Below are 17,230 nucleotides of genomic sequence, written 5' to 3' on the forward strand. Positions count from 1 at the left end.
ATTAGTTTGGTGATAACGATGCAGCATAGTGCAATAAAATGTCTACGGAGGCCTTTGAGTGTGAGATATCCTCTCTCTTCTACAGGACTGTGTGTGCTAATAGTATAGCTGGAAACTGCTTTCAGGGAAGCAAACCCCAGTGTGCCCAAGTCTGAATAATTAGTTTGTCATATTGTTCTTTCAAGGAAAAACTATGTTCCACTGAAAAAGTTAGTTTAGCCTGCAACTCAAACATCACACAATTGTTTTTTCTTCAAGAGAAAACCATTGTGGGGTGCTTGGCTGGCTTAGTTCCTAGAGCCGGCAACTCTTGACCTCGGGGGTTGTGAGTTCGAGCCCCAGCTGAGGTTGGACATTGCTCACAAATGAAATGTTAAAAAAAAAAAAAAAAAAGTGCAGGGGCACCTGGTTGGCTCAGTGGGTTAAGTGTCCAACGTCAGCTCAGGTCATGAGTTAGCGCCCTGCGTTGGGCTCTGTGCTGACAGCTCAGAGCCTGGAGCCTGTTTCAGATTCTGTGTCTCCCTCTCTCTCTGCCCCTCCCCTGTTCGTGCTCTCTCTCCCAAGAACAAACATTAAAAAAACATTTTTTAAAATAAAAAAAAGTGCAAAAAAAAAAAGAGTCAACCATTGTATTTTGGTATGTGGTAGAAGTGATTTATGCATATTTTGTCACACAAAATATTAAAAAGGTGTGCACTCAAGTGTGGGGATTTAATACAATTGACAATTCTTACAATCATCAAGGATATTCTTAAGTGAAGCTGGCTACCTCCACCCCCACCTTTGCCAGGGCACAAACATGAAGGATGACTATTACTACTTTGGTCCCACTGCCGTGGTTCACTGAGATGTGAGTTTTACCCACTCTCATTTCTGCACCACCAATGCTACATGATGAGTGAATTGTTATTTACAAAATAGCGTGCTAGTTTTCCTTAAAAGCATTTCCTGAACGACTCAGGGTCCACAGGTAATAAAAGTGACACACTGACACACAGACACATAAAATTTGAAAGATACATACCAATATGTTAACAGTGGTAAGCTCCAAATGATAGAATCATAGTCAATTTCAGTTTTCTTCATTTGGTTTACGCATACTTCATACAAGTTTACAACTAACAGGCGTTAGGTGTCTAAGGAGAAAACGAAATTGTGTATTTTTAAAAACCACGAATGCAGCATCTTTACATGCAACACGCATAGACATACTGGGCGTGGAAACAAAGTCTCTAAGTCTTTATCCAAGACCTAGGATGGGATAAAAACAAAATCCGTATTATTTTTGTATTGACGGACGTTGTTAAATCCATTTTCCCTTTAATCCGGAGGGAAAGAAGAGACGAGGGAGGAAAATGGATGTAAATGAGTAAGGGAGAAGGGCAGATTTGGGGGAGGAAGAAAAAGCCTGTTCACCCTGGAACCCCCCAACCATTATCACATTGTGATAATAGTTTATCACAATGCTGTATGTAGAATAACTGCGGGAAAGAAAAGGGAGGAGGAGCTATAAGGGACGGGAAGGTTGCGGGTGTGTAGGTGAGGAAGGACCTCAGGCTCTGCGACAGGCGGCACTAGGCGGTCCCAGGGAACTTTGTGAAATGCAGACGCCCGGGCCCAGCCAGGGAATCAGAACGGAGGGAGGACAGGCATTGGAATTTCGTTTAAAGTTCCCCAAGAGCGCGGAATGCGCAGCCAGGACAGACGACCTTCCGACAAGAACCGTACAGGTAGGAGGCCGCCCGGAGCTGCCCGCGTGCCGGCCACGCAGCCCCGGGGGCTGTGGGGTAGGCAAGGCCACGCGCAGGCGCACGGGGCCGCGGGCGACGGGCCGGGCTCAGCGCAGGGGGGCGCAGGCGCGCGGGGCCGCCGCTGGGGGCGGCTCCCAAATCGTACGGCGCCCGTCTCGAGGCCGCGGAGCTCGGGGCGGGGCGCGATGATGGCATCGCGTAAGGAGACGGTGTGAGAACCCGGATCCTGTGGTGACCCAGTGGCCTAATGGATAAGGCATCAGCCTCCGGAGCTGGGGATTGTGGGTTCGAGTCCCATCTGGGTCGCACCGAGATTAGTTTTGGTGGAGAGAAAGGCGGTGATGGGCACTGACGGCAGTGAAGTAGATTTTGAATTGTGGTCACTTCACGTCTCTACAGCGATCTCCGAGAAACAACTGAATTTACAAGTTAGGAAATGTATGCCCGCGCTTTAAAAATACCGCAGTTGGGACCTTGCGAATGAAGGGTGAGATGGGGGCCAAAAGAGGAGCGCTTAACTTCTGCTTAGATTATAATGGCTTCTTATTAAAAGAAAAAAATCATTAGAAAGCACGAACTAGACACATGGCATTACCTCTTTTTGTCTACCGTTTCAAGCGTAGCATGGACAGCCACACATCCAAAACCTCCCCATCCTACTCCAAAGGGGTAGTGCGAGTAAATCCAACTGTGCTGGCTCCAAACGGATTTATTTTCAGTACTAAGGAGAATTCATTGAGAAGCAACAGCGCTGTTGCAACGGACAAATATAATAAACATTTTACGGTTTCTATCCTGAAGCGTTATGAACAACAAATTGTATTTAGGACCTATGTTTTTTGGGTATGTGTAGGGGTGTGTGTGTGTGTGTGTCTGGTTTGCAAATTAATGTAGTAAAAGAAATACAGAGTTTAATCTTTTCAGACCGGTTCAGTTGACCAGCTTGAAAATTTTAAACTCTTCTTGCAAAACTTGTACAAGAAGAGTATCACTGAGTTAATTCCTACTCTTTAAAAACAACTAAATACTAAATGCGATGTGCCATCCTGGATTTCAACCGGAAACAGGAAAAGGATGTTAGTGGGAAAAACAGTAATGTACCAATGTTGATTTCTTCATTATGTCAAATGTACATGGTAATATACGACGTTAACATTAGAGGAAACTGGGTGAACGGTATACGCGAGCCCGCTGTTCTACCTTTGCAACTTCCGCGTAAATCTGACATTATTCCAAAGTTAAACTTTTATTAAGAGCTCAACAAACGATGGAGAAATGTAACTGATATCTTTACCCCCTTTTTAAGATTAGGAATGTAGTGGTGAATTTTTAAACCAGAACTCATTGGTAAAGATCAGATAAATTTCAGCATCTGGGGACATTGGACAGTGACAATGCCTCCCGGGTTCCCAAAGGCAAGATGGCTCTCCTAGCAGAATACCCATCCCCAAGGACTGGGCAGGACAAACTCCTCACTGGTTCTCTGCCCTTCTGACTTTTGACTGGCCTGCTTAGGCTTCCAGAATGCTCACCTGACTCTCCCACGCCATTCCTCTCCTTCAACCTCCTTTTCAGCCTAGCCCCTTCTCTAAGGTAAGTGTTTTGTGGCTCACTCACCACGGTTCATTTAGCTAAAGTCAGCAAACATTGAGTGGCTACTGAAACCCCCAGACCCAGGTCACTTAATGCAAATTCCACACTTTCCTCTCCCCCCACTGCTGTCATCTGCTCCGTTTCTTCCCTTTCCCGTGTCAGATGCAGACTTGTCCTCCTCCAGTCACAGCCCAATCTCTTTCTGACCTTGCGCTGAACCCATCCCCTCCCTCTTTAGGAAACACGTCTGGCACTCAGTGGACCCTCAAAAGGTAGTAGCCCATGAACGTCCCTCTTGCTTATGCCTTTAGCTTGCCCCATTACTGGCTCTTTCCACTGAGCCCAGAAACACTCTCCAGTTTCTCCATTCCTTAAAAGCTCACCCTTGGTCCTGGGTATCTTGCACGAGTCCTGGGGTGCTCCCTCTGTGCAGCCTGGGGGCTTCGCTGGCAGGTCCCCATGTGCCCAGCGTCCCCTTTTACCCCACCTGCCATGCTCTCCTCACTCTTCCTGCTGATGGGCAAACTCCTTGAAGGTGACCTCTTTTAAACATTTGTTATTTTTTAATTTTTAATGGTTATTTATTTTTGAGAGAGAGAGAGAGGCAAAGAGAGAGGGAGACACAATCTGAAGCAGGCTCTAGGTTCTGAGCTGTCAGCACAGAGCCCAGTGTGGGGCTCAAACCCACCAACCGTGAGATCATGACCTGAGCTGAAGTTGGATGCTTAACCAACTGAATCATCCAGGCACCTCTCGAAGGTGACCTTTTAATCGGCAAATTTAAGAAACACCTTTCCTGGGGTGCCCGGGTGGCTCAGTCGGTTACACGTCCAACTCTAGATTTCAGCTTAAATCCTGATCTCGTGGTTCCTGAGATCAAGCCCCTCCTAGGGCTCTGCACTGACCACACGGAGCCTGCATGGGAGTCTCCCTCTGCCTCTCCCCCACCCACCCTCTCTCTCAATAAATAAACTTAAAATTTAAAAGAAAAAAAAAGAACACCTTTCCAATTCTTATCTTCCTTAACTTTACCCCCAAGTTTGAAGTTCTTGACCAATCCTTCCTTTTTTTTTTTTTTTTTTAATTTTTTTTTTCAACGTTTATTTATTTTTGGGACAGAGAGAGACAGAGCATGAACGGGGGAGGGGCAGAGAGAGAGGGAGACACAGAATCAGAAACAGGCTCCAGGCTCTGAGCCATCAGCCCAGAGCCTGACGCGGGGCTCGAACTCACAGACCGCGAGATCGTGACCTGGCTGAAGTCGGACGCTTAACCGACTGCGCCACCCAGGCGCCCCCCCTTTTTTTTTTAATATGATTCTTTTTTTCTTTATAAGTAAGCTATGTGCCCAACGTGGGGCTTGAATTCACGACCTTGGCATGTTCTACCAACTGAGCCAACCAGGAGCCCTGACCAGTCCTTCCTTCTGGAAACACATTCTTTCCCCAGACTTCCAGGAAATCCCACTTCCTCAGTTTTCCAAACAACTTCTCAGGCTCCTTTGCCAGTTCCCTCTAGGTGCCAACAATGGAAACCAACCAGCTCAACCCAAGCCAAGCAAATGATAATTCTTGGGAAAGACATGGGGGAGGAGAGGTGCTCGCTAAATAGCGGGGCAAAGCTGGACCACCCCGCTTGGGGACCGGCAAGAATCAAAGACACACGAACGGCCCCCCAAAAAGTAAGAAGCTGAAAGCACAGCGACTCTCAGAGCCAGAAACACCGGGTCAGGAGGCCGCCACTGCTGTCATCATTGGCACTTGTCACTTGGCTAGAGCTGTAATAAGTCTCATCCTACGGCCACCTGCTCCAGAATCCAGGTTCCAGCCAAGTGCTTGGGGCCCAGCTCGGGGCATGGATCTTCCTCCTGTCCGGAGGAATTACCACAGGGGAATTACCCTCCCACCAAGTCATCTGTTAAGGCAAAGAGGTAACTCCTTACAAGGAAAAAGAGGCATGGGGGTTGGCTAGCCATTGAAGCGCCTCTACCTTTCCTCAGCATGAAATTTGTACATTTCGATTTTAGTAATCCATATTAATTGGTCTATCACTACTGTTGATGTTAGGTGACGTAGACCAGGATTTTTTTTTTTCTTTTCTCATTGAACTTTGTCTTAATGGGTTTCAAAATTCTGAGACAGATTTTTGGGCAAGTCCTTTCCATTAAAAATTGCTGATTTTAAAAACTAGTAACCTTCCGTGAGTTCGAGCCCCGCGTCAGGCTCTGGGCTGATGGCTCGGAGCCTGGAGCCTGTTTCCGATTCTGTGTCTCCCTCTCTCTCTGCCCCTCCCCCGTTCATGCTCTGTCTCTCTCTGTCCCAAAAATAAATAAACGTCGAAAAAAAAAATTAAAAAAAAAAAACTAGTAACTTGGGGCATCTGGGTGGCTCAGTCCGTTAAGTACCCAACCCTTGATTTCGGCTCAGGTCATGATCTCACGGTTCGTGAGTTTGAGCCCTGCGTCAGACTCTGCGCTGACAGTGTGGAACCTGCACAGGGTTCTCTCTCCCCATCTCTGCCTGTCTGATTCTCTCTCTCTCTCTCTCTCTCTCTCTCTCTCTCTCTCAAAAATAAATAGGGATACCTGAGTGGCTCAGTCTGTTGAATGTCTGACTTCAGCTCAGGTCATGATCCGCAGTTTGTGAGTTCAAGCCCCATGTGGGGCTCTGTGCTGACAGTCCAGAGCTTGGAGCCTGCTTCGGACTCTATGACTCCCTGTCTCTCTGCCCCTCCCCTGCTCGAGCTCTGTCTGTTTCTCTCTCTCAAAAGTAAATGAGCATTTAAAAAAAAAATTGCCACTTGTTGAGTTAAGAATCATAAATAAATAAATAAATATGGCACAAAAACAGACACATAGACCAATGGAATAGACTAGAAACCCCAGAACTAGACCCACAAACGTATGGCCAACTCATCTTTGACAAAGCAGGAAAGAACATCCAATGGAAAAAAGACAGCCTCTTTAACAAATGGTGCTGGGAGAACTGGACAGCAACATGCAGAAGGTTGAAACTAGACCACTTTCTCACACCATTCACAAAAATAAACTCAAAATGGATAAAGGACCTAAATGTGAGACAGGAAACCATCAAAACCTTAGAGGAGAAAGCAGGAAAAGACCTCTCTGACCTCCGCCGTAGCAATCTCTTACTCGACACATCCCCAAAGGCAAGGGAATTAAAAGCAAAAGTGAATTACTGGGACCTCATGAAGATAAAAAGCTTCTGCACAGCAAAGGCAACAACCAACAAAACTAAAAGGCAACCAACGGAATGGGAAAAGATATTTGCAAATGACATATCGGACAAAGGGCTAGTATCTAAAATCTATAAAGAGCTCACCAAACTCCACACCCGAAAAACAAATAACCCAGTGAAGAAATGGGCAGAAAACATGAATAGACACTTCTCTAAAGAAGACATCCGGATGGCCAACAGGCACATGAAAAGATGTTCAGCGTCGCTCCTTATCAGGGAAATACAAATCAAAACCACACTCAGGTATCACCTCACGCCAGTCAGAGTGGCCAAAATGAACAAATCAGGAGACTATAGATGCTGGAGAGGATGTGGAGAAACGGGAACCCTCTTGCACTGTTGGTGGGAATGCAAATTGGTGCAGCCGCTCTGGAAAGCAGTGTGGAGGTTCCTCAGAAAATTAAAAATAGACCTACCCTATGACCCAGCAATAGCACTGCTAGGAATTTATCCAAGGGATACAGGAGTACTGATGCATAGGGCCACTTGTACCCCAATGTTCATAGCAGCACTCTCAACAATAGCCAAATTATGGAAAGAGCCTAAATGTCCATCAACTGATGAATGGATAAAGAAATTGTGGTTTATATACACAATGGAATATTACGTGGCAATGAGAAAAAAATGAAATATGGCCTTTTGTAGCAACGTGGATGGAACTGGAGAGTGTGATGCTAAGTGAAATAAGCCATACAGAGAAAGATACCATATGGTTTCACTCTTATGTGGATCCTGAGAAACTTAACAGGAATCCATGGGGGAGGGGAAGGGAAAAAAAAAAAAAAGAGGTTAGAGTGGGAGAGAGCCAAAGCATAAGAGACTGTTAAAAACTGAGAACAAACTGAGGGTTGATGGGGGGTGGGAGGGAGGGGGGGGTGGGTGATGGGTATTGAGGAGGGCACCTTTTGGGATGAGCACTGGGTGTTGTATGGAAACCAATTGGTCAATAAATTTCATATAATAAATAAATAAATTAATTAATTAATTAAATAAACACTAAAAAAACATCCCTAGTAACTTAAAACTGCCACACACACACACACACACACACACACACACAAATGGTCCACACCTTTTCTTCTGAAGGTTTTCTGATGCATCATTATCTGCAACTAGTCTTTTGCTATGACACGGAAATGGACAATTGAGACAAAGAGTTCTGAGACCACTCTTCCACTGCTGATTAAGATTGGGGTGGCAGGTATTGGGGATAATATCTACTTAGCCTTCTGAGCCGTCTGGGCAGACTTGAGACCTTGCCAGCCGCCTTGCTGTCCGCTGCTTTGATGACACTCACAGCAACCGTTTGTCTCCCGTCACGGACAGCAAAACGACCTGGACAAGGATAGTCGCAGAAGCTCTTGACACACACGGGCTTGCCAGGAGCCGTATCAGTGACCGCAGCATCCCCAGATTTCCAGAATTTGCAGCCACCTTCCAGTTTTTTCCAAGAAAGACAATCCACCTTCTCCTTCAGCTGGGCAAATGTACAAGCAACGTGCACCGGGTGCCTATGCACACAGGTGAACCCGGATGGTTTCGGATGATCACCTGAGCCATGAAGCCACGCTGCTTCCACTGGTGGATCATTTTTGCTGTTGCCAGCCACTTTGGCGTGAGGGACATCTTTGGCAGACACATTTTTGAGAGAGACGGGCAGAGAGAGAGGGAGACACAGAATCGGAAGCAGGCTCCAGGCTCTGAGCTGTCAGCACAGACCCCGACGCGGGACTCGAACTCACTAACCGCAAGATCATGACCTGAGCCCAAAGTCAGATGCTCAACCGACTGAGCCACCCAGGCGCCCCTGGCAGACATGTTCCTGACATTGAAGCCTGCGTTGTCCCCAGGAAGAGCTTCACTCAAAGCTTCATGGTACATTTCAACGGTTTACTCTTTTACTTTACTCATCCGTACTTCAGTCATAGCATTGATGGGAGCAAAGGTGCCTGCCGGGCCGGCTTCGAAAACACCGACCTCCACATGGCCCACAGGGACAGTATCAATACCATGAGTCCTGCAGATGTAGAGGGGGTGATGCCAGGGCTTGTCAGTTGGACGAGCTGGTGACAGGAGGCGACCCAGAGCTTCAGGCGATGAGGTTCCCCTGCACTGCCCTGTTATGGGGGACTTTCTACCCCCCCGAACCAAGCCATGTTAACACCTGGCTCCACCGTGCTGTCACCATTCCAACCAGAAGTTGGCACAAATGCCACTGTCAGGCTTGGAGCCAATTTTCTTAATGTAGGTGTAGATTTCCTTAAGGTTCTCATATCTCTTCTGGCTGTAGGGAGGGTCCTGTAGGCCCCCTCTGCTAACACCACAATGAGTTGTTTTGCACCCCGTGTGTAATCCAGACGAGCATGCTCACCGGTCTGCCCATTCTTGGAGGCACCTGCTTCAAATTCACCAGCACTGGCAGCAACAATCAGGGCAGCACAGTCAGCCTGAGATAGGCCTGTGATCATGTTTTTGATAAAGTCTCTGTGCCCTGGGGCATTAATGATGGTAACCTAATACTTGCTGTTTTCTGGTTGTTGGTTTTTTTTTTTTTTTAATTTTTTACAATCTATTTATTTATTTTGAGAGAGACAGAGACAGCATGAGCAGGAGCCAGGGAGAACAAGAGGGAGAGAAAGAGGAAATCCCAAGCAGGCTCCTCACTGTCAGCACAGACCCCGACGCGGGGCTCGAACTCACGGACCATGAGATCACGACCTGAGCCGAAAGTCAGACACTTAACTGACTGAGCCCCCCATATTAGAGCACCCCTAATACTTGCTGCTTTCAATGGCGATACCACACTCAGCTTTCAGTTTTTCCAAGACCCAGGCATAGTTGAAGGAGTCCTTTCCTGTCTCAGCAGACTCCCTCTCAAAGTTTTCAATGGCCCAGGAGTGATACACCTGCCCAAATCTACACGTCCGATCATGGTGATATCGATGGAAGTCTTTTCCTTTCCCATTTTGGCTTAGATTTAGTGGTGGATTTCAGGACACCTGTTTCCTGGCAGTAAAATTATGTCCCCCCCCCAAAAAAAACCCCACTAGATTGTGAATTTTTAAAGATCACAGACTCTCATTACGTTTCAGAATATAAGAATATAAGGTGTGTGTCCTTGACATTATACAAAGAATAATCTGGCCCCTAATATTGCCCAAATCTAAGAACTCTCCTAGAGGCTTGACAAACAGGGATGGTCTGAATATGTTACTGGTGTTACTTACGAAAAAACACTTCAGGGCTTCACCAATCGTCCCATTTCCTATCATTTTTCCTTTGTCCCCAAACAGTCTCAGGGGCAAACTGAGGAGTTGGTCAAAGGTGTTTCCAAATAGGCATCTGGGGGTGCTCAGAGTAAGCTTGGTAGGAAGCTGCCCTTGCTGAGGCCCTTGTTGAGTCTAGTGCCTGATTGTACAGCCCCAGCATCACCATGGGAGGCAGGCTGGCATGCGAGGCAACAATGGTAGAACCCAAAAATGCTGGAATTTGTTGTGTAGTATATAAGCGGGGATGTTTGTACCCACTGGCATTATATTACTGTGGGCCCGGTTATTTAGAGAAATCCATGTTCACCATGGAAAGGATATATTATACCTAGAATCTACAATAGCATCCTTAATAAATGGAAGAATATGGCAAAATTCAGATATCTGAACTTTTTGCATAAAATTCTCCCTTTCCTTTTAATTGAGTTAGACAAATACTAGCCTTTTGCCAGGATCATGATTTTTTTTTAACATTTATTTATTATTTTTGAGACAAAGAGAGACAGAGCATGAACGGAGGAGGGTCAGAGAGAGAGGGAGACACAGAATCTGAAACAGGCTCCAGGCTCTGAGCAGTCAGCACAGAGCCCGACGCAGGGCTCGAACTCACGGACTGTGAGATCGTGACCTGAGCCGAAGTCGGACGCCTAACTGACTGAGCCACCCAGGCACCCTGGATCATGACTTTTTGATCTCTACCCCCAATGTGGGGCTCAAACCCATGACCCTGAGATCAAGAGTCACATGCTCCATTAACTGAGCCAGCCAGGCGTCCTGATTTATTTTAAATTATAGGCTGTTCTATTTGGGGGTTAAAAACATAATTGCTACCAACATATAACTTACAAACAGAAAAGTCATGTATCGTAAGCATGCAGTTCAACCATGTTCACAAACTGAGCACACTTGTATAACCAGCACCCAGATCAAGAAAGGGGATATTACTCACTGCAGAAGCCCCCCACCCTTGACCCCTTCCAATCACTACCTCCTCCAGGGTGACCAGTAGCCTTATTTCTAACAGCCTTGGTTAGTTGTGCCTCTTTTTGTACTGGATCACTTTGGAATTTAAAAATTTTTAAGATTTTATTAAGCACAGCTATTTGTTAGTATTGTATCAGTCTGAAGTTTCAAAATTCATTTAGGAATGTCAGAACAAGGGCCAGAGTTCATATTAAAATGCAATCCAGTAGTATTAATATTCAGAATTATCATACTTTGAAATTTACCAGATTCCAGTATTAAAACTACAGTAAAGTTAACATTTTTCTCTACTCTTCTCAGAAGCCCCACAAAAGCAACAAGAGGAAGGAGAAGAAGAACCACATGCAACATCATCAGTGAAACTAGGAGGAGACATCTGAAACCCCTCAAGTAAAAGGAGAAAGGGCTACGGAAAGCAGTGAGGAACTAACAGATTACAGGATGCTCATGGCCGCAGATGTTAGGAAAGGCCAGCAGAGGGCGCTTCTCCAAAGGGAGGGTCACAACCCGAGAAGCAAAACAATAATCCCTTGTTTGCAATGACAAGACTGGGGTGTGTGGACAGCGACTCGTCCTCATAGGGACAGATCCATGTTCTGGGTATAGGTTTGCCTTCCCTGCCTGCCGTGTGTCCGCTCGCACCACCATTCCTGGACTTACACATTGCCAGGACCCACTAGTCCAGGAACCAAGGAGAGATGGGAGTCGTCCCTCCTATTATGACCCCTAAATACTCGCTGAAGAACTGTTTGCTTTCCTGGCCAGTAATCTGGGACTCAGTGGGTCTAGAGGTCCTAGTGCCCAAGGGGGAAATGTTCAGACCAAGAAACACCGTCACCGGTCCGTTCATTTGGAAGCTGAGACTGCCCCTTGGCCATTAAGGATTCCTCAGGCTGCTGAATCATACACAGACAAAGGGGTCACTGTTACGGACTGAATGTTTATGTTACCCCAAAATCTGTATGTTGAAGCCCTAACCCACAATGTTATGGTATTAGGAGGAGGGCCTTTGGGAAGTAATTTGATTTAGATGAGGTCATAAGGATGGAGACTCTTTCTCTCTCTCCTCAAAAAATAAACATTAAAATTTTTTTAATTAAAAATAATCATCATTATTAACAATCATTATTAACAATAGATTTTCTTTTTTATTTCATTGTAACATTCGACAAGGAAGTCCTCAAATTAAGAAAGGACACTTTTCTCAATTTTATTATCATTAATTTAAAGGGTTATTTATTGGGGCACTTGGGCGGCTTAGTCAGTTAGGTTTCAGACTTCGGCTCAGGTCATGATCTCACAGTTTGTGAGTTCGAGCCCTGGGTTGGGCTCTGTGCTGACAGCTCAGAGCCTGGAGCCTACTTTGGATTCTGTGTCTCCCTCTCTCTCTGCCCCTCCCTTGGTCACACACGGTCTCCCTCTGTCTCTCAAAAATAAATAAACATTTAAAATAATTTTAAAAAATAAAATAAAAGATTATTTCTTGAGGGGCACCTGGGTGGCTCAGTCAGTTAAACAATTGACTCTTGATCTCAGTCAGTTCAGGTCTTGATCTCAGGGTCATGAGTTCAAGGCCTGCATTGGGCTCCATGCTGGGCATGGGACCTACTTTTTAAAAAGATTATTTATTGAACTACAAGTATATGTTTATATAGGGTGTTCCAAAAATTTGGAATCAGAATTTTTTTTAACCTTCAAAATTAATTAATTAATTAATTAATTATTTATTTATTTTTACAATAGTAGTTGGTATAGTCATGATAGGAGAAAGCATCCAAGAGAATGGTAGAAACCCCAAGTTGAGCATAATGATTACCTCTAGGAAGGAAAGGAAATTGGATTAGGAAGGATACAAGGGGCTTCAACTGTGTATTAGTTACCTACTGCTGCAAAAATAAATTCTTACCCCCAAATTTAGCAGCTTAAAATAATAAACACTATTAATCACGCTTTCTGTGGCCCTGGAACCTGGAAGTGGTTTTGCTGGGTGATTCTGCTCAGGTCTCTCAAAGACTTCAGTCAAGTTGTAGGTTATGGCTGCAGTCTCATCTGAAGACTCAACTGGGACAGGATCTGCTTTCAAGCTCACTTATTGGCTGTTAGCAGGCCTCAGTTTCTAACTGGCTATTGGCCAAAGCTGTCAGTTCCTTATCCCATGAGCCTGTCAATCCTTATCCCATGAGCCTGTCAAAGACTGCCTGAGTGCCCTCCCAACGTAGCAGTGGCTTTTCCCAGAGTAAATGATCTCAAAGAAGGAGAGAATGCACACCCAAGATAAGAGTTCAGACTTTTCGTAACTTAATCTTGGTAGTGTATATTATCACTTCTTCCAAATGCTGTTGGTGACTCGGGCCAGTCCTGCTACAATGTGAGAGGGACTACTCAGGGTGTGAATACCAGGAGGTGGGTATCACTGGGGGCCAGCTGTCTTGGAGACTGACTACCACCAACTATATTTATAATTTTTTAGTGTTTATTTATTTTTGATAGAGGGAGAGAGAGACAGTGTGACTGGGAGAGGGGCAGAGAGAGAGAGAGGGAGACAGAGGATCCAAAGTGGGCTCTGTGCTGACAGGAGAGAGCCCGATGCAGGTCTTGAACCCATGAACTCTGAGATCATGACCTCGGTTGAAGTCGGACACTGAACTGACTGAGCCACCCAGGCACCCCTATTTATAATTTTTAAAAATTAAATGTTTACTCTGAAATTATGATACCTAAATTGTATTAACTAACCTGTAGTTTCTTTTTTACTTAGATCTCGCTTTGGACATTAAAATTCTTGGAATAATGGAAAAGGAGAGTAATTTTTTAATACTAAGAAAATATGAAGCCAGTATGGAAAAAATTGTTATGATTTGACAACATTGGGTCATGTATATGCGAATATTCACTGTATTATTCTCAATAACTTTCTAAATGCTTGTGATATTTCAATATCAATATTTCAATAACAATCAAAAATATCTTCCCTAGGGGCACCTGGGTGGCTCAGTCAGTTGAGCTTCCGATTTCTGCTCAGGTCATGATCTTGCAGTTTGTGGGTTCGAGCCCCGTGTCAGGCTCTGTGCTGACCACTCCGAGCCTGGAGCCTGCTTCGGATTCTGGGTCTCCCTCTCTCCCTGACCCCAAACCCCTGCTCATGCTCTATCTGTCTCTGTCTCAAAAGTAAATAAACATTAAAATATATATAGATCTTCCCTTAAAAATGTGCAGGGGAAGAGCATACCTCAAATAATGATGACAGAACCCTGAAGACAATTTTAAGAAACAGTTACGCATTCTCAGGAAAGTATGACAAGACATACATGATCCTTGTAACCAGGAAATTACAAGAAGGCAGTAGACTGAGATGAAAGAACAATAGGATGGACCAAAAAAGAAACCAACTGAGAATTCTCTAGCCTTAAAATCCATATTGGAAGGAGCCAAAGGCAGAGTAGATAATACTGAACGTGAAATCAGTGACATGACGTGCAGATTCAAGCAAGTCTCCTAGAACAGAAAGGAAAAAGATAAAGAGATAAAAATGATGATAGAGAAGACAAAATTAATTAATCAATCAATTTATTTATTTATTTTTAAGTAATCTCTACACCCACTGTGGGGCTTGAACTTACAACCCTGAAATTAAGAGTCACAGGCTCTATCAACTGACTCAGCCAGGTGCCCCGAGAAGATAAAATATGCAGAAGACATGATCAGAAGAGCACTATTAAGGGGCGCCTGGCTGTCAGCGGAAGAGCATGTGCTCTCTATTGTGGGGTTGTGCCCAACTTGGGCACAGAGCTTACAAAGAAGATCAATATTAAAATACTAACAAGAGAGTAGGAACATTTGGCAGATTCTTAAGGTGAAAATGGTGTAGGTGTACAGACAAAAACAGCTCAATGCACCTGAAGCAAAATCAAGTTTTTAGCCTCTTGAAAGAGAAACATTTGAAGTGTTCTTCAGAAATGGTGAATATCTTTTAAAAATTTTTTTTTAACTTTTTAAAAATTTTTCAGAGAGAGAGAGACAGAGAGGCAGAGCGCGAGCAGGGGAGGGGGACAGAGAGAGGGAGACGAATCTGAAACAGGCTCCAGGCTCTGAGCTGTCAGCACAGAGCTGGACACGGGGCTCAAACTCATGAGCTGTGAGATCAAGACCTGAACTGGAGCCGGATGCTTAACCGACTGAGCCACCCAGGTGCCCCTGGACATGGTGAATATCAGTTGAACAAAGGGGAGGACTATGATCAATAGTATTCAACAAGGTTTTGAAAGTTCTCATTAATGCAATAAAAAAGTTACATAAAATTTGAGAACAGGAGGCGAAATATTTTTTATAGATTACATGGTTTCTTTGGGAAAACCCAAGGGAATCAGTTGAGACTAGTTTGGAATATTTTTGGATATACACAAATTAGGATATACAAAATATAGGGGTATACAAATTGTAGCTTTTCTATACATCTACCAAAACTAGTTAGAAAATGCAAAAGACAGGGGTGCCTGGGTGGCTCAGTCAGTTAAGCGTCTGACTTTGGCTCAGGTCATGATCTCACAGTTCATGGGCTCGAGCCCTGAGTCGGGCTCTGTGCTGACAGCTCAGAGCCTGGAGCCTGCTTCGGATTCTGTCTCCCTTTCTCCCTGCCCCTCCCCCACTCTCACTCTTTCTGTCTCTCAAAAATAAATGAACATTAAAAATATATATAGAAGACAAAAAGATCTTTTCCGTATTACATCAAAAATACAAAATATCCAGGAAATAAATTTAACAAGGTATGTTTAGAGCTCAGAAGAAGAAAATGATAATGTTCTAACAGAGGGAAAAAAGGCTCAAATATAGAGATATGCCATTTTCATGGACAAAAGACAATATAGGACAGTTGTCCTATACTTCCTTTACAAATGAATCTATCCATTTAAAGCAAATTCAAGGGGCGCCTGGGTGGCTCAGTCGGTTGGGCTACTGACTTCGGCTCAGGTCATGATCTCACAGTCCGTGAGTTTGAGCCCTGCATTGGGCTCTGTGCTGACAGCTTGGAGCCTGTTTCAGATTCTGTGTCTCCCTCTCTCTCTGACCCTCCCCTGTTCATGCTCTGTCTATGTCTCAAAAATAAATAAACGTCAAATAAAAAAAAAATTTTTAAAGCAAATTCGAAAAAAATCTAACAAAATTTTAAAAATTTAGCAGAGTACAATTTGGAAAACAAAACACAGTGATAGACAATTTTTGAAAAGAAAAACATGTTATAATATCACAATATCATAATATTATAACAATGTCCTGATGTGGGCATATAGGCACGAGAGTAGATAGAGGGAGTAACAGAACAGAGTAGAAAATCTAGAAGTGGACTCAAATTTATTAGATGTTAATACTCTCTATGTTAAAGGTGACATCTCAGATTTAGGAGAGGATGGATTTATTTGCCAATTGAGTGAGACAGCTTTCTAGTTATTTTAGAAAAAAATAAATTAGATTCTTACCTCATACTACATATCCAAATAAATTCCAGATGGAATCAAGATTTAACTATAAGCACTAGAAAAAAACATATATATATATATATATATATATATATATATATACAAAAGACCGATGTATTTTACCATACAAAATTTAAAAGTTTGATGGCAAAAAAATCGCTAACAGGTTAGAAATCACGAAAATTCTGCGAAGAAATATTTGCAATATATATATATACTGGACAAAGGGTTAAAATTCTTGGGCTAGAAATAGCTCTTAAAAGTCACAAAAGAAATCCTAATAAATAGACAAATAATAAGAACAGGCACTTAATCAAAGAAGAAATCCAAATGGCCCATAAATCCATGAAAAGATATACAATATCACCAGCACTCAAAGGAATACAAATTAAAACAAAAAGAAACCTTTTTATTTGTTTTTTTATTTTTAAAGGTTTTACTTTTAAGTCATCTCTATACGCAACACGGGATCAAACTCACAACCCCCAGATCAAGAGTCACATGCCATACCAACCGAGCCAGCCAGGTGCCCCAGAAAGAAGCCCTTTAAAAAACAACTCTTTAAAACAGCAAGGATATCAAATAATGATGATTTGATGTCCCAATGAGGAGAAATAGGCATTATTACCTACCTACCCTGATTGTCGGTCAGCGTAAACTGGTGCAACATATTTGGGGGACATTTCAGCAATATGTGGCAAAAATATTGAAATCATCGAATCTTTCGACTCAGCAATACAATGCCTAGGAATTCAGTCATTAAAAATGACCATGGGGGCACCTGGCTGGCTCAGTTGGAAGAACATGCAACTTTTGATCTTGGACTTGTGAGTTTGAGCCCCACGTTGGGTGTAGACATTCTTTAAAAATCTTTAGTGGTGCCTGGCTGGCTCAATGGGCAG

At 43.9% G+C, this 17,230-nt stretch overlaps 1 non-coding gene across 1 annotated transcript; it reads left to right on the forward strand.

Annotated features, from left to right (window-relative positions):
* The first annotated feature begins 1,984 nt into the window (after nucleotides 1-1,984).
* On the forward strand, nucleotides 1,985-2,057 carry TRNAR-CCG. Its single transcript has one exon. It is a non-coding gene; the product is annotated as a tRNA-Arg (tRNA).
* The last annotated feature ends 15,173 nt before the right edge of the window (nucleotides 2,058-17,230 follow it).

Source organism: Prionailurus bengalensis, chromosome E1, assembly GCF_016509475.1.
Source record: "Prionailurus bengalensis isolate Pbe53 chromosome E1, Fcat_Pben_1.1_paternal_pri, whole genome shotgun sequence".
In the NCBI taxonomy this organism is placed as follows: domain Eukaryota; kingdom Metazoa; phylum Chordata; class Mammalia; order Carnivora; family Felidae; genus Prionailurus; species Prionailurus bengalensis.